Raw genomic sequence first — 22581 nt, 5'->3', positions numbered from 1 at the left:
AGGCAGGACAGGCCATGGAGAACTGGGAGCCTTGTTATGCTGATGGGCGGGATGTAAATTGCCAACAACCACTCTGGAGAAGTGTATGGTGTTTCCTGAAACATCTAAAAAACAAAGCAACAGAGCCTAAGGCACTTCCACTTATGGTCCTATAGCTTAGGGAAATTAAAATCAAAAAGACACAGCCACCCCAAAGTTTGGGATGCCTCAGTTTACAAGAACCTTGTTTACGGTACAAATTCAATATCACAGAAAGCGAAAAATGGATAAAGAAGTTGTGGTACTTATGTACAATGCAATATCACTCAGCAGTGAAATCTATGTCACCAGGCCCGTCGCAGCATAATGAGTGGATTCAGGTACGATGATTCTAAGTGAAATAAGTCACAGAGAAAAAGAAACATCATAAGATATCACTACTACACGGAATGTAAACTTGGCTACACAGGAACTGAATTACAAAACAGAACAGGGTCTCAAATGTAGAAAACCAACTTATGCTTGCTTAAGGGGAAAGGTGAGTTGGGGTGCTGCATAAAACCAGAGATTGAAATTAGCACAGATACCCTTCCATAAGCCAAATATGTAATAGACAAGAGCTACTCCTTGCTCAACGAAGTGGACTCAACACCCCATATTAAACGCCTAAGAATATACCTGACTAGTAAGAATCTTAAAACCTATGGATTTATATGATTCCGAAAGAGAATAAAGAGTGTGTACAGCGGCATAAACGCAGCAGTGTTAGGATTGGTGAGGTTCGGTGAGCAAATGCAGTCCCTTTGAAGTCATATTGCATGGTACCCATTCCATGGGTCTCAACTCTCCAGGTTTAAGGGATCCTTCCTTCAGCTAAAACATGCATGTGGAACCCAGAGTATGATCCACCGTGTGATCGGGAAACGTGTTCAAATTTGTCTCAGTTTTCGTCCCCTGGTACTCGGGTGCAACATTTCAGACGCTTTACTAACACTCTCCCCACTTGGAGAGTCAGTGCCTTTAACCTCCTGTTTGGCCCAGTTTGCAATTTCTGCGGAAGATGAACAAGAATAGGGAAAACCAATGAGAGACTAGCTGGAGGTGTCTGGACGGGCAAATTTAACTCTCATTTCCCACCAGAAAGAGGAATTAACCAAAGGCTCAGCGTGCCGAGCCGGAACCACACTAGGGCCTGAAGCAATCCTGTGGTTTTGCGGCCAGTTCACAAGAAAGCGTGTTGAAGAAAGGAGCTCAGGGGCACTGTCATTCACAAACCTGCAAAGTTATAAATGACAGCTATCGTCAAAAATATATTGAAGTAAGTCTGCCAAGAGGACTTGAAAGCCGGGTAGAATTGCAGGAAACCGATTTCAGGAGGTAGACTGGAAATGCATGTAAAGCAGAGGAAAAGAGGCAGAACGTCCACAATGATGCACTTGGCTAAAAAGGGCGTATGCGTTTTTTCCTGAATATATTCAGGAAAAAACGTACACGCCCTTTTTGGCCAACCAAGCAAGCTTGCAAAGGAAATCTGCACTACAATGAAGTCTCACTGCCCCCCGGTCAAAAGGGCCATCTGAAAAAAGTGTAAAATCCAGAAAGGCAGGACAGGCCATGGAGAACTGGGAACCTTGTTATGCTGATGGGCGGGATGTAAATTGCCAACAGCCACTCTGGAGAAGTGTATGGTGTTTCCTGAAACATCTGAAAAACAAAGCAACAGAGCCTAGGGCACTTCCACTTATGGTCCTATAGCTTAGGGAAATTAAATTCAAAAAGACACAGCCACCCCACAGTTTGGGACGGCTCTGTTTACAAGAACCTCCTTTACGGTACAAGTTCAATAACACTGAAAGCGAAAAATGGATAAGGAGGTTGTGGTACTTACGTACAATGCAATATCACTCAGCAATGAAATCTCTGTCATCAGGCCCGTAGCAGCATAATGAGTGGATTCAGGTACGATGATTCTAAGTGAAATAAGTCACAGAGAAATAGAAACATCATAAGATATCACTACTACACGGAATGTAAACTTGACTACACAGGAACTGAATTACAAAACAGAACAGGGTCTCAAATGTAGAAAACCAACTTATGCTTGCTTAAGGGGAAAGGTGAGTTGGGGTGCTGCATAAAACCAGAGATTGAAATTAGCACAGATACCGTTCCATAAGCCAAATATGTAATAGACAAGAGCTACTCCTTGCTCAACGAAGTGGACTCAACACCCCATATTAAATGCCTAAGAATATACCTGACTAGTAAGAATCTTAAAACCTATGGATTTATATGTCTCCGAAAGAGAATCAAGTGTGTGTACAGCGGTATAAACGCAGCAGTGATAGGATTGGTGAGGTTCGGTGAGCAAATGCAGACCCTTTGAAATCATATTGCATGGTACCCATTCCATGGGTCTCAACTCTCCAGGTTTAAGGGATTCTTCCTTCAGCTAAAACATGCATGTGGAACCCAGAGTATGATCCACCGTGTGTTGGGGAAACGTGTTCAAATGTGTCTCAGTTTTCGTCCCCTGGTACACGGGCGCAACATTCCAGACGCTTTACTAACACTCTCCCCACTTGGAGAGTCAGTGCCTTTAACCTCCTGTTTGGCCCAGTTTGCAATTTCTGCGGACAATGAACAGGAATAGGGAGATCCAATGAGAGACTAGCTGGAGGTGTCTGGACAGGCAAATTTAACTCTCATTTCCCACCAGGAAGAGGAATTAAACAAAGGCTCAGTGTAACGTGCCGGAACCACACTAGGGCCTGAAGGAATCCTGCGGTGTTTCGGACAGCTCACCAGAAAGCGTGTTGAAGAAAGGAGCTCAGGGGCACTGTCATTCACAAACGTGCAGAGATATAAATGACAGCTATCGTCCAAAAATATATTGAAGTAAGGCTGCCAAGAGGACTTGAAAGCGGGGCAGAATTGCAGGAAACCGATTTCAGGAGGTAGACTGGAATTGCATGTAAAGCATAGGAAAAGAGGCAGAACGTCCACAATGATGCACTTGGCCAAAAAGGGCGTATACGTTTTTTCCTGAATATATTCAGGAAAAAACGCATACGCCCTTTTGGCCAACCAAGCAAGCTTGCAAAGGAAATCTGCACTACAATGAAGTGTCACTGCCCCCCGGTACAAAAGGGCCATCTGAAAAAAGTGTAAAATCCAGAAAGGCAGGACAGGCCATGGAGAACTGGGAGCCTTGTTATGCTGATGGGCGGGATGTAAATTACCAACAGCCACTCTGGAGAATTGTATGGTGTTTCCTGAAACATCTAAAAAACAAAGCAACAGAGCCTAGGGCACTTCCACTTATGGTCCTATAGCTTAGGGAAATTAAAATCAAAAACACACAGCCCCCCCCAAAGTTTGAGACGGCTCTGTTTACAAGAATCTCATTTACGGTACAAGTTCAATATCACTGAAAGCGAAAAATGGATAAAGAAGTTGTGGTACTTACGTACAATGCAATATCACTCAGCAATGAAATCTGTGTCATCAGGCCCGTAGCAGCATAATGAGTGTATTCAGGTACGATGATTCTAAGTGAAATAAGTCACAGAGAAATAGAAACATCATAAGATATCACTACTACACGGAATGTAAACTTGACTACACAGGAACTGAATTACAAAACAGAACAGGGTCTCAAATGTAGAAAACCAACTTATGCTTGCTTAAGGGGAAAGGTGAGTTGGGGTGCTGCATAAAACCAGAGATTGAAATTAGCACAGATACCGTTCCATAAGCCAAATATGTAATAGACAAGAGCTACTCCTTGCTCAACGAAGTGGACTCAACACCCCATATTAAACGCCTAAGAATATACCTGACTAGTAAGAATCTTAAAACCTATGGATTTATATGACTCCGAAAGAGAATCAAGCATGTGTACAGCGGCATAAACGCAGCAGTGTTAGGATTGGGGAGGTTTGGTGAGCAAATGCAGACCCTTTGAAGTCATATTGCATGGTACCCATTCCATGGGTCTCAACTCTCCAGGTTTAAGGGATCCTTCCTTCAGCTAAAACATGCATGTGGAACCCAGAGTATGATCCACTGTGTGATCGGGAAACGTGTTCAAATGTGTCTCAGTTTTCGTCCCCTGGTACTCGGGTGCAACATTCCAGACGCTTTACTAACACTCTCCCCACTTGGAGAGTCAGTGCCTTTAACCTCCTGTTTGGCCCAGTTTGCAATTTCTGCGGAAGATGAACAGGAATAGGGAGAACCAATGAGAGACTAGCTGGAGGTGTCTGGACGGGCAAATTTAACTCTCATTTCCCACCAGGAAGAGGAATTAACCAAAGGCTCAGCGTGCCGAGCCGGAACCACACTAGGGCCTGAAGCAATCCTGTGGTTTTGCGGCCAGTTCACAAGAAAGCGTGTTGAAGAAAGGAGCTCAGGGGCACTGTCATTCACAAACCTGCAGAGTTATAAATGACAGCTATCGTCAAAAATATATTGAAGTAAGGCTGCCAAGAGGACTTGAAAGCCGGGCAGAATTGCAGGAAACCAATTTCAGGAGGTACACTGGAATTGCATGTAAAGCATAGGAAAAGAGGCAGAACGTCCACAATGATGCACTTGGCTAAAAAGGGCGTATGCGTTTTTTCCTGAATATATTCAGGAAAAAACGTACACGCCCTTTTTGGCCAACCGAGCAAGCTTGCAAAGGAAATCTGCACTACAATGAAGTCTCACTGCCCCCCGGTCAAAAGGGCCATCTGAAAAAAGTGTAAAATCCAGAAAGGCAGGACAGGCCATGGAGAACTGGGAGCCTTGTTATGCTGATGGGCGGGATGTAAATTGCCAACAGCCACTCTGGAGAAGTGTATGGTGTTTCCTGAAACATCTGAAAAACAAAGCAACAGAGCCTAGGGCACTTCCACTTATGGTCCTATAGCTTAGGGAAATTAAAATCAAAAAGACACAGCCACCCCACAGTTTGGGACGGCTCTGTTTACAAGAACCTCGTTTACGGTACACGTTCAATATCGCAGAAAGTGAAAAATGGATAAAGAGGTTGTGGTACTTACGTACAATGCAATATGACTCAGCAGTGAAATCTATGTCATCAGGCCCGTAGCAGCATAATGAGTGGATTCAGGTACGATGATTCTAAGTGAAATAAGTCACACAGAAAAAGAAACATCATAAGATATCACTACTACACAGAATGTAAACTTGGCTACACAGGAACTGAATTACAAAACAGAACAGGGTCTCAAATGTAGAAAACCAACTTATGCTTGCTTAAGGGGAAAGGTGAGTTGGGGTGCTGCATAAAATCAGAGATTGAAATTAGCACAGATACCGTTCCATAAGCCAAATATGTAATAGACAAGAGCTACTCCTTGCTCAACGAAGTGGACTCAACAACCCATATTAAACGCCTAGGAATATACCTGACTAGTAAGAATCTTAAAACCTATGGATTTATATGTCTCCAAAAGAGAATCAAGCGTGTGTACAGTGGCATAAGCGCAGCAGTGATAGGATTGGTGAGGTTCGGTGAGCAAATGCAGACCCTTTGAAGTCATATTGCATGGTACCCATTCCATGGGTCCCAACTCTCCAGGTTTAAGGGATTCTTCCTTCAGCTAAAACATGCATGTGGAACCCAGAGTATGATCCACCGTGTGATCGGGAAACGTGTTCAAATGTGTCTCAGTTTTCGTCCCCTGGTACTCGGGTGCAACATTCCAGATGCTTTACTAACACTCCGCCCACTTGGAGAGTCAGTGCCTTTAACCTCCTGTTTGGCCCAGTTTGCAATTTCTGCGGAAGATGAACAAGAATAGGGAGAACCAATGAGAGACTAGCTGGAGGTGTCTGGACGGGCAAATTTAACTCTCATTTCCCACCAGGAAGAGGAATTAACCAAAGGCTCAGCGTGCCGTGCCGAAACCACACTAGGGCCTGAATCAATCCTGCAGTGTTGCGGTCAGCTCACAAGAAAGCGAGTTGAAGAAAGGAGCTCATAGTCACTGTAATTCACAAACGTGTAGAGTTATAAATGACAGCTATCGTCCAAAAATATATTGAAGTAAGGCTGCCAAGAGGACTTGAAAGCGGGGCAGAATTGCAGGAAACCGATTTCAGGAGGTAGACTGGAAATGCATGTAAAGAATAGGAAAAGAGGCAGAACGTCCACAATGATGCACTTGGCCAAAAAGTGCGTATGCGTTGTTTCCTGAATATATTCAGGAAAAAACGCATAAGCCCTTTTGGCCAACCAAGCAAGCTTGCAAAGGAAATCTGCACTACAATGAAGTCTCACTTTCCCCCGGTAAAAAGGGCCATCTGAAAAAAGTGTAAAATCCAGAAAGGCAGGACAGGCCATGGAGAACTGGGAGCCTTGTTCTGCTGATGAGCGGGATGTAAATTGCCAACAGCCACTCTGGAGAAGTGTATGGTGTTTCCTGAAACATCTAACAAACAAAGCAACAGAGCCTAGGGCACTTTCACTTATGGTCCTATAGCTTAGGGAAATTAAAATCAAAAAGACACAGCCACCCCAAAATTTGGGACGGCTCTGTTTACAAGAATCTCATTTACGGTACAAGGTCAATATCGCAGACAGCGAAAAATGGATAAAGAAGCTGTGGTACTTACGTACAATGCAATATCGCTCAGCAATGTAATCTATGTCATCAGGCCCGTAGCAGCATAATGAGTGGATTCAGGTATGATGATTCTAAGTGAAATAAGTCACACTGAAAAAGAAACATCATAAGATATCACTACTACACGGAATGTAAACTTGGCTACACAGGAACTGAATTACAAAACAGAACAGGGTCTCAAATGTAGAAAACCAACTTATGCTTGCTTAAGGGGAAAGGTGAGTTGGGGTGCTGCATAAAACCAGAGATTGAAATTAGCACAGATACCGTTCCATAAGCCAAATATGTAATAGACAAGAGCTACTCCTTGCTCAGCGAAGTGGACTGAACACCCCATATTAAACGCCTAAGAATATACCTGACTAGTAAGAATCTTACAACCTATGGATTTATATGTCTCTCAAAGAGAATCAAGCGTGTGTACAGCGGCATAAACGCAGCAGTGTTAGGATTGGGGAGGTTTGGTGAGCAAATGCAGACCCTTTGAAGTCATATTGCATGGTACCCATTCCATGGGTCTCAACTCTCCAGGTTTAAGGGATCCTTCCTTCAGCTAAAACATGCATGTGGAACCCAGAGTATGATCCACTGTGTGATCGGGAAACGTGTTCAAATGTGTCTCAGTTTTCGTCCCCTGGTACTCGGGTGCAACATTCCAGACGCTTTACTAACACTCTCCCCACTTGGAGAGTCAGTGCCTTTAACCTCCTGTTTGGCCCAGTTTGCAATTTCTGCGGAAGATGAACAGGAATAGGGAGAACCAATGAGAGACTAGCTGGAGGTGTCTGGACGGGCAAATTTAACTCTCATTTCCCACCAGGAAGAGGAATTAACCAAAGGCTCAGCGTGCCGAGCCGGAACCACACTAGGGCCTGAAGCAATCCTGTGGTTTTGCGGCCAGTTCACAAGAAAGCGTGTTGAAGAAAGGAGCTCAGGGGCACTGTCATTCACAAACCTGCAGAGTTATAAATGACAGCTATCGTCAAAAATATATTGAAGTAAGGCTGCCAAGAGGACTTGAAAGCCGGGCAGAATTGCAGGAAACCAATTTCAGGAGGTACACTGGAATTGCATGTAAAGCATAGGAAAAGAGGCAGAACGTCCACAATGATGCACTTGGCCAAAAAGGGCGTATGCGTTTTTTCCTGAATATATTCAGGAAAAAACGTACACGCCCTTTTTGGCCAACCAAGCAAGCTTGCAAAGGAAATCTGCACTACAATGAAGTCTCACTGCCCCCCGGTCAAAAGGGCCATCTGAAAAAAGTGTAAAATCCAGAAAGGCAGGACAGGCCATGGAGAACTGGGAGCCTTGTTATGCTGATGGGCGGGATGCAAATTGCCAACAGCCACTCTGGAGAAGTGTATGGTGTTTCCTGAAACATCTGAAAAACAAAGCAACAGAGCCTAGGGCACTTCCACTTATGGTCCTATAGCTTAAGGAAATTAAAATCAAAAAGACACAGCCACCCCACAGTTTGGGACGGCTCTGTTTACAAGAACCTCGTTTACGGTACACGTTCAATATCGCAGAAAGTGAAAAATGGATAAAGAGGTTGTGGTACTTACGTACAATGCAATATGACTCAGCAGTGAAATCTATGTCATCAGGTCTGTAGCAGCATAATGAGTGGATTCAGGTACGATGATTCTAAGTGAAATAAGTCACACAGAAAAAGAAACATCATAAGATATCACTACTACACGGAATGTAAACTTGGCTACAGAGGAACTGAATTACAAAACAGAACAGGGTCTCAAATGTAGAAAACCAACTTATGCTTGCTTAAGGGGAAAGGTGAGTTGGGGTGCTGCATAAAACCAGAGATTGAAATTAGCACAGATACCGTTCCATAAGCCAAATATGTAATAGACAAGAGCTACTCCTTGCTCAACGAAGTGGACTCAACAGCCCATATTAAACGCCTAGGAATATACCTGACTACTAAGAATCTTAAAACCTATGGATTTATATGTCGCCAAAAGAGAATCAAGCGTGTGTACAGTGGCATAAGCGCAGCAGTGATAGGATTGGTGAGATTCGGTGAGCAAATGCAGACCCTTTGAAGTCATATTGCATGGTACCCATTCCATGGGTCCCAACTCTCCAGGTTTAAGGGATTTTTCCTTCAGCTAAAACATGCATGTGGAACCCAGAGTATGATCCACCGTGTGATCGGGAAACATGTTCAAATGTGTCTCAGTTTTCATCCCCTGGTACTCGGGTGCAACATTCCAGATGCTTTACTAACACTCCGCCCACTTGGAGAGTCAGTGCCTTTAACCTCCTGTTTGGCCCAGTTTGCAATTTCTGCGGAAGATGAACAGGAATAGGGAGATCCAATGAGAGACTAGCTGGATGTGTCTGGACAGGCAAATTTAACTCTCATTTCCCACCAGGAAGAGGAATTAACCAAAGGCTCAGCGTGCCGTGCTGGAACCACACTAGGGCCTGAAGCAATCCTGCGGTGTTGCGGCCAGCTCACCAGAAAGCGAGTTGAAGAAAGGAGCTCAGGGACACTGTCATTCACAAACCTGCAGAGTTATAAAAGACAGCTATCGTCCAAAAATATATTGAAGTAAGGCTGCCAAGAGGACTTGAAAGCGGGGCAGAATTGCAGGAAACCGATTTCAGGAGGTAGACTGGAATTGCATGTAAAGCATAGGAAAAGAGGCAGAACGTCCACAATGATGCACTTGGCCAAAAAGGGCGTATGCGTTTTTTCCTGAATATATTCAGGAAAAAACGCATATGCCCTTTTGGCCAACCAAGCAAGCTTGCAAAGGAAATCTGCACTACAATGAAGTGTCACTGCCCCCTGGTCAAAAGGGCCATCTGAAAAAAGTGTAAAACCCAGAAAGGCAGGACAGGCCATGGAGAACTGGGAGCCTTGTTATGCTGATGGGCGGGATGTAAATTGCCAACAACCACTCTGGAGAAGTGTATGGTGTTTCCTGAAACATCTAAAAAACAAAGCAACAGAGCCTAGGGCACTTCCACTTATGGTCCTATAGCTTAGGGAAATTAAAATCAAAAAGACACAGCGACCCCAAAGTTTGGGACGGCTCTGTTTACAAGAACCTCGTTTACGGTACAAGTTCAATATCACAGAAAGCAAAAAATGGATAAAGAAGTTGTGGTACTTATGTACAATGCAATATCACTCAGCAGTGAAATCTATGTCACCAGGCCCGTAGCAGCATAATGAGTGGATTCAGGTACGATGATTCTAAGTGAAATAAGTCACAGAGAAAAAGAAACATCATAAGATATCACTACTACACGGAATGTAAACTTGGCTACACAGGAACTGAATTACAAAACAGAACAGGGTCTCAAATGTAGAAAACCAACTTATGCTTGCTTAAGGGGAAAGGTGAGTTGGGGTGCTGCATAAAACCAGAGATTGAAATTAGCACAGATACCCTTCCATAAGCCAAATATGTAATAGACAAGAGCTACTCCTTGCTCAACGAAGTGGACTCAACACCCCATATTAAACGCCTAAGAATATACCTGACTAGTAAGAATCTTAAAACCTATGGATTTATATGATTCCGAAAGAGAATAAAGAGTGTGTACAGCGGCATAAACGCAGCAGTGTTAGGATTGGTGAGGTTCGGTGAGCAAATGCAGTCCCTTTGAAGTCATATTGCATGGTACCCATTCCATGGGTCTCAACTCTCCAGGTTTAAGGGATCCTTCCTTCAGCTAAAACATGCATGTGGAACCCAGAGTATGATCCACCGTGTGATCGGGAAACGTGTTCAAATTTGTCTCAGTTTTCGTCCCCTGGTACTCGGGTGCAACATTCCAGACGCTTTACTAACACTCTCCCCACTTGGAGAGTCAGTGCCTTTAACCTCCTGTTTGGCCCAGTTTGCAATTTCTGCGGAAGATGAACAAGAATAGGGAGAACCAATGAGAGACTAGCTGGAGGTGTCTGGACGGGCAAATTTAACTCTCATTTCCCACCAGAAAGAGGAATTAACCAAAGGCTCAGCGTGCCGAGCCGGAACCACACTAGGGCCTGAAGCAATCCTGTGGTTTTGCGGCCAGTTCACAAGAAAGCGTGTTGAAGAAAGGAGCTCAGGGGCACTGTCATTCACAAACCTGCAAAGTTATAAATGACAGCTATCGTCAAAAATATATTGAAGTAAGTCTGCCAAGAGGACTTGAAAGCCGGGTAGAATTGCAGGAAACCGATTTCAGGAGGTAGACTGGAAATGCATGTAAAGCAGAGGAAAAGAGGCAGAACGTCCACAATGATGCACTTGGCTAAAAAGGGCGTATGCGTTTTTTCCTGAATATATTCAGGAAAAAACGTACACGCCCTTTTTGGCCAACCAAGCAAGCTTGCAAAGGAAATCTGCACTACAATAAAGTCTCACTGCCCCCCCGGTCAAAAGGGCCATCTGAAAAAAGTGTAAAATCCAGAAAGGCAGGACAGGCCATGGAGAACTGGGAACCTTGTTATGCTGATGGGCGGGATGTAAATTGCCAACAGCCACTCTGGAGAAGTGTATGGTGTTTCCTGAAACATCTGAAAAACAAAGCAACAGAGCCTAGGGCACTTCCACTTATGGTCCTATAGCTTAGGGAAATTAAATTCAAAAAGACACAGCCACCCCACAGTTTGGGACGGCTCTGTTTACAAGAACCTCCTTTACGGTACAAGTTCAATATCACTGAAAGCGAAAAATGGATAAAGAGGTTGTGGTACTTACGTACAATGCAATATGACTCAGCAGTGAAATCTATGTCATCAGGCCCGTAGCAGCATAATGAGTGGATTCAGGTACGATGATTCTAAGTGAAATAAGTCACACAGAAAAAGAAACATCATAAGATATCACTACTACACAGAATGTAAACTTGGCTACACAGGAACTGAATTACAAAACAGAACAGGGTCTCAAATGTAGAAAACCAACTTATGCTTGCTTAAGGGGAAAGGTGAGTTGGGGTGCTGCATAAAACCAGAGATTGAAATTAGCACAGATACCGTTCCATTAGCCAAATATGTAATAGACAAGAGCTACTCCTTGCTCAACGAAGTGGACTCAACAACCCATATTAAACGCCTAGGAATATACCTGACTAGTAAGAATCTTAAAACCTATGGATTTATATGTCTCCAAAAGAGAATCAAGCGTGTGTACAGTGGCATAAGCGCAGCAGTGATAGGATTGGTGAGGTTCGGTGAGCAAATGCAGACCCTTTGAAGTCATATTGCATGGTACCCATTCCATGGGTCCCAACTCTCCAGGTTTAAGGGATTCTTCCTTCAGCTAAAACATGCATGTGGAACCCAGAGTATGATCCACCGTGTGATCGGGAAACGTGTTCAAATGTGTCTCAGTTTTCGTCCCCTGGTACTCGGGTGCAACATTCCAGATGCTTTACTAACACTCCGCCCACTTGGAGAGTCAGTGCCTTTAACCTCCTGTTTGGCCCAGTTTGCAATTTCTGCGGAAGATGAACAAGAATAGGGAGAACCAATGAGAGACTAGCTGGAGGTGTCTGGACGGGCAAATTTAACTCTCATTTCCCACCAGGAAGAGGAATTAACCAAAGGCTCAGCGTGCCGTGCCGAAACCACACTAGGGCCTGAATCAATCCTGCAGTGTTGCGGTCAGCTCACAAGAAAGCGAGTTGAAGAAAGGAGCTCATAGTCACTGTAATTCACAAACGTGTAGAGTTATAAATGACAGCTATCGTCCAAAAATATATTGAAGTAAGGCTGCCAAGAGGACTTGAAAGCGGGGCAGAATTGCAGGAAACCGATTTCAGGAGGTAGACTGGAAATGCATGTAAAGAATAGGAAAAGAGGCAGAACGTCCACAATGATGCACTTGGCCAAAGAGTGCGTATGCGTTGTTTCCTGAATATATTCAGGAAAAAACGCATAAGCCCTTTTGGCCAACCAAGCAAGCTTGCAAAGGAAATCTGCACTACAATGAAGTCTCACTTCCCACCGGTAAAAAGGGCCATCTGAAAAAAGTGTAAAATCCAGAAAGGCAGGACAGGCCATGGAGAACTGGGAGCCTTGTTCTGCTGATGAGCGGGATGTAAATTGCCAACAGCCACTCTGGAGAAGTGTATGGTGTTTCCTGAAACATCTAACAAACAAAGCAACAGAGCCTAGGGCACTTTCACTTATGGTCCTATAGCTTAGGGAAATTAAAATCAAAAAGACACAGCCACCCCAAAATTTGGGACGGCTCTGTTTACAAGAATCTCGTTTACGGTACAAGGTCAATATCGCAGACAGCGAAAAATGGATAAAGAAGCTGTGGTACTTACGTACAATGCAATATCGCTCAGCAATGAAATCTATGTCATCAGGCCCGTAGCAGCATAATGAGTGGATTCAGGTATGATGATTCTAAGTGAAATAAGTCACACAGAAAAAGAAACATCATAAGATATCACTACTACACGGAATGTAAACTTGGCTACACAGGAACTGAATTACAAAACAGAACAGGGTCTCAAATGTAGAAAACCAACTTATGCTTGCTTAAGGGGAAAGGTGAGTTGGGGTGCTGCATAAAACCAGAGATTGAAATTAGCACAGATACCGTTCCATAAGCCAAATATGTAATAGACAAGAGCTACTCCTTGCTCAGCGAAGTGGACTGAACACCCCATATTAAACGCCTAAGAATATACCTGACTAGTAAGAATCTTACAACCTATGGATTTATATGTCTCTCAAAGAGAATCAAGCGTGTGTACAGCGGCATAAACGCAGCAGTGATAGGATTGGTGAGGTTCGGTGAGCAAATGCAGACCCTTTGAAGTCATATTGCATGGTACCCATTCCATGTGTCTCAACTCTCCAGGTTTAAGGGATTCTTCCTTCAGCTAAAACATGCATGTGGGACCCAGAGTATGATCCACCGTGTGTTCGGGAAACGTGTTCAAATGTGTCTCAGTTTTCGTCCCCTGGTACTCGGGTGCAACATTCCAGACGCTTTACTAACACTCTCCTCACTTGGAGAGTCAGTGCCTTTAACCTCCTGTTTGGCCCAGTTTGCAATTTCTGTGGAAGATGAACAGGAATGAGGAGAACCAATGAGAGACTAACTGGAGGTGTCTGTTAAGGCAAGTTTAACTATGATTTCCTACCAGGAGTAGGAATTAACCAAAGGCTCAGCGTGCCGTGCCGGAACCACACTAGGGTCTGAAGCAATCCTGCTGTGTTGCGGCCAGCTCACAAGAAAGCGAGTTGAAGAAAGGAACTCAGGGGCACTGTAATTCACAAACCTGCAGAGTTATAAGTGACAGCTATCTTCCAAAAATATACTGAAGTAAGGCTGCCAAGAGGACTTGAAAGCGGGGCAGAATTGCAGGAAACCGATTTCAAGAGGTAGACTGGAATTGCATGTAAAGCATAGGAAAAGAGACAGAACTTGGAAAATAATGCACTTGGCAAAAAAGTGCATATGTGTTTCATCCAGAGCTCTCATAACCGAGGGGAGCAGATTCCCAGCAGGCTCCAACTGCCACCTGAGGGCTCACGTTGCCAAGGCAACGTGAGCAAGCCAGGCAGGAGTTACCTCACAGCAGAGGTCCCACCTCACAGAAGGGTGAGAAACCGAACCAACATCAGACTCACACCAGAGGGCCCACATCACCAAGGGGATGGGAACCAGGCAGGAGTCTCCTAAGACCATTGGTCCCACATCATGGAAAGGTGAGGAACCCAGCACATGTGGCCTCAAACCAGAGGACACACATCACAAAGGGGCTGGGAGTGAGGCAGGCAGGAGGAGCATCACAACAGAGGGCCTAAAAAATTAAAAAAGTGAGCAATCCAGCAGTTGGAACCTCCCAGCAGGCGGCCAAGAGCACAGAGGCTATGGGATCCAGGCCACAGTGAACTAACACCAGAGAGCCCACATCATGAAATTGTGATAAACCCAGCCGTTGGAACCTCAGAGCAGAAGGCCCACATCCCCATGGAGATGGGAACCTAAGAGGAGTGCCCGAGCATCACTGGGCTCACTAAGAAAAGTTGGGGAGCCCAGCAGTTAGGGCCTAACGTCAGAGGGCCCTCATCACAGAGGTGAGGAGGCTCCCAGCAGGGTCCCAGTGCCACCAGAGGGCTCATGTCAACAAGGCGAGGTGAGCAAGCCAGGCAAGAGTTACCTGATAGTAGAGGGCCCACCTCACAGATGGGTTAGGAACCCAGCCAGGATCAGCCTCTCACCAGAGGGCCCACATCACAAAGGGGATGGGAACCAGTCAGGATTATCCTCACACCAGTGGGGCCACATCATCGAAAGGTGAGGAACCCAGCACATGCGGGCTCATATCAGAGGACATACATCACAAAGGAGATGGGAGTGAGGCAGGTAGGAGTAGCCTAAAAACAGAGGGCCCAAAGAATAAAAAAGGTGAGGAATCCAGCATTTGGAACCTCCCAGCAGGCGGCCGAGAGCACAGAAGCTATAGGATGCAGGCAGGAGTGAACTAACAGCAGAGAGCCCACATCATGAAACTGTGAGCAACCCAGGCGTTGGGACCTCAGAGCAGAAAGCTCACATCCCCATGGGGATGGGAACCTGACAGGAGTGTCCTGGCATCACTGGGCTCACTTCAGAAAACGTGGGGAGCCCAGCAGTTAGGGCCTGATGCTAGAGGGCCGTCATCACCGAGGGCAGGAGGCTCCCAGCAGGTTCCATGTACCAACAGAGGGCCCACGTCGCCAAGGTGATGTGTGCAAGTCAGGCAGGATTGACCTCATAGCAGAGGGTCTACCTCACAGAAGAGTGAGGAACCCAGCCAGGATAAGACTGTCACCAGAAGGCCCACAACACCAAGGGGATGGGAACCAGGCAGGAGTGTCCTCACACCAGTGGGGCCACATCATTGAAAGTTGCGGAACCCAGCACATGTGTCCTCAAACCAGAGGACACACATCACCAAGGGCCTTGGAGTGAGGCAGGCAGGAGTAGCCTCACAACACAGGGCACATAATATAAAAAACGTGAGGATTCCAGCATTTAGACCTTCCAGCAGGCGGCCCAGAACACAGAGGCTACGGGATCCAGGCCACAGTGAACTCACAGCAGAGGGTCCACATCATAAAACTGTGAGCAACCCAGGCGTTGGGACCTCAGCGCAGAAGGCCCATATCCCCATGGGATTGGGAACCTGGCTGTAGTGTCCTCGCACCACTGGGCGCACATCAGAAAATGTGGGGAGCCCACCATTTAGAGCCTGACGCCAGGGGGCAATCATCACCGAGAGGAGGAGGCACCCTGCACGCTCCAACTGCCACCAGAGGGCTCACGTCTCCAAGGTGACGTGTGCCAGCCAGGCAGGAGTGACCTCACAGCAGAGGGCCTACCTCACAGAACGTTGAGGAACCCAGCCAGGATTACATTCTCGCCAGAGGGCCCACCTCACCAAGGGGATGGGAACCAGGCAGGAGTGTCCTCACACGAGTGGGGCCACATCATCGAAAGGTGCGGAACCCAGCACATGTGGCCTCAAATCAGAGGACACATATCACAAAGGGAATGGGAGTGAGGCAGGCAGGAGTAGCCTAAAAACAGAGGGCCCAAAGAATAAGAAAGGTGAGGAACCTAGGAGTTGGAACCTCCCAGCAGGCGGCCGAGAGCACAGAAGCTATGGGATGCAGGCAGGAGTGAACTAACAACAGAGAGCCCACATCATGAAACTGTGAGCAACCCAGGCGTTGGGACCTCAGAGCAGAAGGCCCACATCCCAATGGAGATGTGAACCTGGCTGGAGTGTCCTCGCACCACTGGGCGCACATCACAAAATGTGGGGAGCCCAGCAGTTAGGGCCTGACGTCAGAGGGCCCTCATCACCGACGGGAGGAGGATCCCAGCACACTCCAAGTGCCACCAGAGGGCTCATGTCCACAAGGCGACGTGAGCAAGCCAGGCAGGAGTGACCTCAGAGCAGACGGCCCACCTCACAGATGGGTGAGGAACCCAGCCAGGATCAGACTCTCAACAGAGGGCCCACATCACCAAGGGGATGTGAACCAGGCAGGAGTCTCCTAAGACCATTGGTCCCACATCATGGAAAGGTGAGGAACCCAGCACATGTGGCCTCAAACCAGACGACACACATCACGAAGGGGCTGGGAGTGAGGCAGGCAGGAGGATCCTCACAACAGAGGGCCCAAAAAATTAAAAAAGTGAGGAATCCAGCAGTTGGAACCTCCCAGCAGGCGGCCAAGAGCACAGAGGCTATGGGATCCAGGCCTCTGTGAACTAACACCAGAGAGCCCAAATCATGAAATTGTGAACAACCCAGCCGTTGGGACCTCAGAGCAGAAGGCTCACATCCCCATGGATATGGGATCCTAAGAGGAGTGCCCGAGCATCACTGGGCTCACTAAGAAAAGTTGGTGAGCCCAGCACTTAGGGCCTGACGCAAGAGGGCCCTCATCACCGGGGGGAGGAGATTCCCAGCACGCTCCAACTGCCACCACATGGCTGACTTCACCAAGGCAATGTGTGCCAGCCATGCAGGAGTGACCTATAAGCAGAGGGTCTCCCTCACAGAAGGGTGAGGAACACAGCCAAGAACAGACTCTCACCAGGGGGTCCACATAACCACGTGGATGAGAACCAGGCAGGAGTGTCCTCACACTAGTGGGGCCACATCATCGAAAGGTGAGGAACCCAGCAAAGGTGGCCACAAACCAGAGGACCCACATCACCAAGGGGTTGAGAGTGAGGTAGGTCTCTGGACGGGCATATTTAACACTCATTTCCCACCAGGAAGAGGAATTAACCAAAGGCTCAGCATGCCCTGCCAGAAGCAGATTAGGGCCTGAAGCAGTCTTGTGGGTTTGCGGCCAGCTCACAAGAAAGCGAGTTGAAAAAAGGAGCTCAGGGGCCCTGTAATTCACAAACCTGCAGAGTTATAAATGACAGATAATGTCCAAAAATATATTGAAGTAAGGCTGCGAAGAGGACTTGAAAGTGGAGCAGAATTTCAGGAAACCGATTTCAGGAGGTAGACTGGATTTGCATTTAAAGCATAGGAAAAGAGGCAGAACATCGACAATGATGCACTTGGCAAAAGAGGGCGTATGAGTTTGTTCCTGAATATATTCAGGAAAAAACACATAAGCCCTTTTTGGCAAACCAAGCAAGCTTGCAATGGAAATCCGAACTACTATGAAGTGTCACTTCCCCCCGGTCTAAAGGGCCATCTGAGAAAAGTGTAAAATCCAGAAAGGCAAGACAGGCCATGGGGAAAAAGGAGCCTTGTTATGCTGATGGGGGGATGTACATTGCCAACAGCCACTCTGGAGAAGTGTATGGTGTTTCCTAATATATCTGAAAAACAAAGCAACAGAGTCTAGGGCATTTCCACTTATGGTCCTATAGCTTAGGGAAATTAAAATCAAAAAGACACAGCCACCCCAAAATTTGGGTCGACTCTGTTTACAGGAATCTCTTCTATGGTACAAGTTAAATATCCCAGAGAACAAATAATTGATAAAGAAGTTGCGGTACTTACGTACAACAGAATACCACTCAGCAATGAAATCTGTGTCACCAGGCCTGTACCAGCATAATGAGTGGATTGAGGCACGATGATTCTAAGTGAAATAAGTCACACAGAAAAAGAAACATCATAAGGTATCACTAATGCACGGAATGTAAACTTGGCTACACATGAACTGAATTACAAAACAGAACAGGGTCTCAAGTTTAGAAAACCAACTTATGCTTGCTTAAGGGGAAAGGTGAGTTGGGGTGCTGCATAAAACCAGAGTTTGAAATTAGCACAGATACCGTTCCATAAGCCAAATATGTAATAGACAAGACCTACCCCTTGCTCAACGAAATGGACTCAACAATGAGGTATCACCTCACACCTGTTAGAATGGGCATCATCTGAAAATCTACAAACAACAAATGCTGGAAAGGGTGTGGAGAAATGGAAGCCTCTTCCACTATTGTTGGGAATATAAATTGATACAGTCACTATGGAGAACAATATGGAGTTTCTTAAGAAACTAATAATAGAATTACCATATGATACAGCAATCCCAGTCCTGGACATATACCCAGACAAAACCATAAATCAAAAAGAGACATTCACCGCAATGTTCATTGCATCACTATTTACAATATAGAGGTAATGGAAGCAACCTAAATGCCCACAGACAGACGAATGCATAAAGCTGTGGTACATATATAAAATGGAATATTACTAAGCCATGAAAGGAATGAAATTGGGTCATTTGTAGAGACGTCGATGGATCTAGACACTGTCATACAGAGTGAAGTAAGTCAGAAAGAGAAATACAAATCTTGTATATTCATGCATATATGTGGAACCTAGTAAAACTGTACAGATTAACCGTTTTGCAAGGCATAAATAGAGCAACAGATGTAGACAACAAACGTATGGACAACAAGGGGGGAAAGCTCTTGGGGGGGTGGTGGTGGGAGGAGTTGAGAGATTGGGATTGGCATGTAAACATTTATATGTATAAAATAGATAACCAATAAGAACCTGCTGTATAAAAATATAAAATAAAATTCAAAATTAAAAAGAAATAAAATTTAAAAAATAAAACAGAAAAAACAATTATTCCCTTCACATACATGTATTTATATGAATAAATTATTTCCATGTTTATATCTGTAAATACAAAAAAGAGGAATAAAATCTACCTTGAAACAAAAACGAAAAAGAGAAAAAAAAAACAGAACCCACCAGTTACTCAGAGGAAAACCGTATCAGGGCACTTGCTCCAGTTGTAAACAATTCTGAAGTTGGTCAGTGGTGGGGAATCCTCTCCCATTCAGCCAGCAGCCCCCACACAACAAGCGTCCTCATTGCAAAACTGGGGCACCGTGCCGAGGCATCTGTGAGTAAACGTGAGCTGAGCCCCAGGCCAGTTGCTGCTGAACTGTTCCCACCCTTCCCAGGTAAAACACCTGAATATATACAAGGACTTGAAAGCCTAGAGGAAGGGCCATGGAGCCACACGAGTGACAGCATGCCAGCTGACTTGGTGCTTGCAGGCCAGCCAGGATGGTCCTGGCCCTGGGTGCTCTTCTGGAAGATTTCCATTTCCCTGCCTGAGATACCCGTCCTGTCCCTGCCCCCACTGCTTTTTTCCTTCCTCACCTCTGCCCAGGGGGAAATTCCAGCAGCAGGTATGGGTGACACATCCTCTTCTTTAGCAGGTGGCAGCCTGGCAACTGCTGCAGAAAGTCCAGCAGAGCCCCACTCACACTGGGCCACCCACAAAGCCATGGCCTCTCACTCCCTCCCACCAGCCCAGCCCCGAGACTGCTGACAGGGCAGAGAAAATGGCGTCAGGCACAGCTGCAGGGGCTCTTGCTACCTGGAGTGGTATTTATATTGATCTCACCCCAGGCACACCTGGGGAGGGCTGGCCGGCACGGTAAGGCTGCCCAGCTCAGCCAATCATCACCCTTCAGGGGCTCACAGTTGCAGAAAATGGAACTTGCTGAACCGGCCAGGTCCAAGGAACAGGTGTGGGCTCCTGAGAGTCAGGATAGACAAGGGGCTGCAGCTTTGGCTTGTTTTCTAATCATTTTATCTGGCCCATGAGTGGGAGACAACTTCAAGAAAACCCTCTCCTAATGAGAGGAACCCAGGAGTCAGGGAGAGGAGGGGTGGGTGGTGGTTGGAGACAGAGGCCTGCTGCCCCGGGTGCAGTGGAAGTCTCTGGAAGACCAGGTGGAGGGAGGCCACACAGAGTGATGCCAAGGGTCACAGACCTGTCGGAGCTGATGTTTGTTAGTTCAAGTCCTGCTCTGAGGTGCTCTGTGTCAGCTCTGAGAGACAGGTGAGCTGGGGGTGCTCTTCAATGAGGGCTATGTGCACGGTTCCTGTGTGCCCAGCCCTGCCACGGTACCTGCAAGGGTAGCTCTGTATCCTGGGAGGGGCCTGACCATGAGAGCCCCGTGGGCTGGGTTGGGGGTGGGGTACCTGCCCAGGACAGCTCCATATCCTGGGATTGGCCTGACCACGAGAGCCCCAGGGGCTGCTGGGGACCTGGTAAAGGATGTCAGGACAGTCAGTGAAGCCACCGAGGATATACTTCCAGTTGCTCCTGATTCCTACACCCTGCTGGTCATTCTACCAACCACCAGGACATGGTATTCTGTATTAGTCTTCAATGATGCCTTCTTTTGTATTCCACTAGTCCCAGAGTCACAAGAAATTTTGGCTTGTGAGTGGCAGGACTCAACATACAACTAAAACAATACTTCCGGGCCGTCTTGCCCCAAGGGTTCAAAAATTCCCACACCATCTTTGGGGAAAGCTTAGCTAAAGACCGAAAAGTTCTACCTCTGGAAAAGGTAACCCTCCTTCAATATGCAGATGACATTCTGATCGCCAGCCCTACTAAGGAGGCCTCTGAACTACCAAGCCAATAAAGGATAGAAGTTGTCCAAGATAAAGCTCAAATATCACAGACTGCAGTGACCTGCCTGGGCTTCATTCTCACACAAGGTCGGAGAAGCCCATCCCAGGAAAGGGAAGAAACCATTTGCAGCCTTACCCCTTTCTAAAACTAGAAGACAGCTTAGGGGTTCCTGGGGAGGCCAGGGTTTGCTGCTTCTGGATCCCTAACTACAGTCTACTAGCTGGGCCTCTATATGAAACACTGAAAGGAAAAGATGATGATCCTTTTGAACAGAATCCAGAAGTGGCCTTTCAAGAATGGAAAGAGCAGTCAATTCAGACCCTTGCCCTGGAACTCCCTAATTGAGCTAAACCCTTTGACCTTTCCATTCCCGGTGAAAGGTGAATCGCCATTGGAGAATTAGTGCAAAAACTGGGACCACTTGAAATGGAACAACGCAAGAATGCCATCCAGGTAGGATAAACTACAGTCACCAAGGGGCTTGGCCCACTGCCACATCTGGCCAAGATACTGGCGGTATCTAAAAACCTGGAAATCAGCAGCCCAAAAGGCCACCTGCCTCCTAAGGGAAAAGGACCCCACGTGGTGATCCTAATCACCAACCATGCCCTGAAGTTGCAGGGTTCGCTCCGTGGGCACACCGACCTCGAGTGAGGAGGCCCTCCAACTCCAACATCCAGAGAGATAACTGGGGGCAACAGGGCACCATGACGATTCGTGTGAACATCACTTGACATGGAGTTTCTCTCATAAAACAACAATAGTGTGTCCCGAAGGAGTAGACTACTGCTTGCAGGACTTACTGCACCCGGAGGGGAGCTAATATTCTTGGCGGGGGAACGATATATCACACTGTCACCATAGAAAAGCCTACAGACACCGTGATGATGGTGGCCAATAAGACCGGCTGGACTCCTGTTTACTTCAAAAGGCTGTTGACTCAGTTGCCATCATGGTCCTTGATCACCACTGACCCTGGACTGTCTGGGAGTTGAGCGGGCAGGGCTCTGACACCTGGTGCTGTTTTTACGTTAATTCAGGGGCCTAATTGAAGAAAGAGCAGACTACTGGTCAGAGCATCTAGGCTGGCAGAAACGGTCAGCCTAAGGTAGCCGAACAAATGTGGGGCGGGGTGAAACCGGCCCCCACAGCGTCTCTGCACATCTCTTTCCTGGAACCTTAAAGGTCATTAGAATCTATAACACTTCCAATGCTGGTGCTCAGGCGGACGAGCAGGGAGGCAGGGGTCCTGGGGCAAATCAATGTCACCTAGAGGCTGCTGGGGAGAAGTTCTGACTGTCGTCCCCTGGTATGAGGGCTCCCAACTCAGCACTCAGCAGTTACAGAAGAAGGGTCTGCACCCTCAGCACTCCAAGAATGAGGAACGGGACAAAAGGCAGAGGAGGGGTTTGTCCCCAGCAAAGCCCATTAAAAATCCCTGGGAGATAAAAATAGAATCTGGACAATAAAGTCAAGTCTGACCTTTTTTATCCTTTGTGATTTGTCTAATTTCACGTGCTCCTAGGGTCCCGCATGCAGAGGTTC

Source organism: Globicephala melas, chromosome 1, assembly GCF_963455315.2.
Source record: "Globicephala melas chromosome 1, mGloMel1.2, whole genome shotgun sequence".
Lineage (NCBI taxonomy): Eukaryota > Metazoa > Chordata > Mammalia > Artiodactyla > Delphinidae > Globicephala > Globicephala melas.
Note: the sequence above shows the minus strand (reverse complement) of the source record.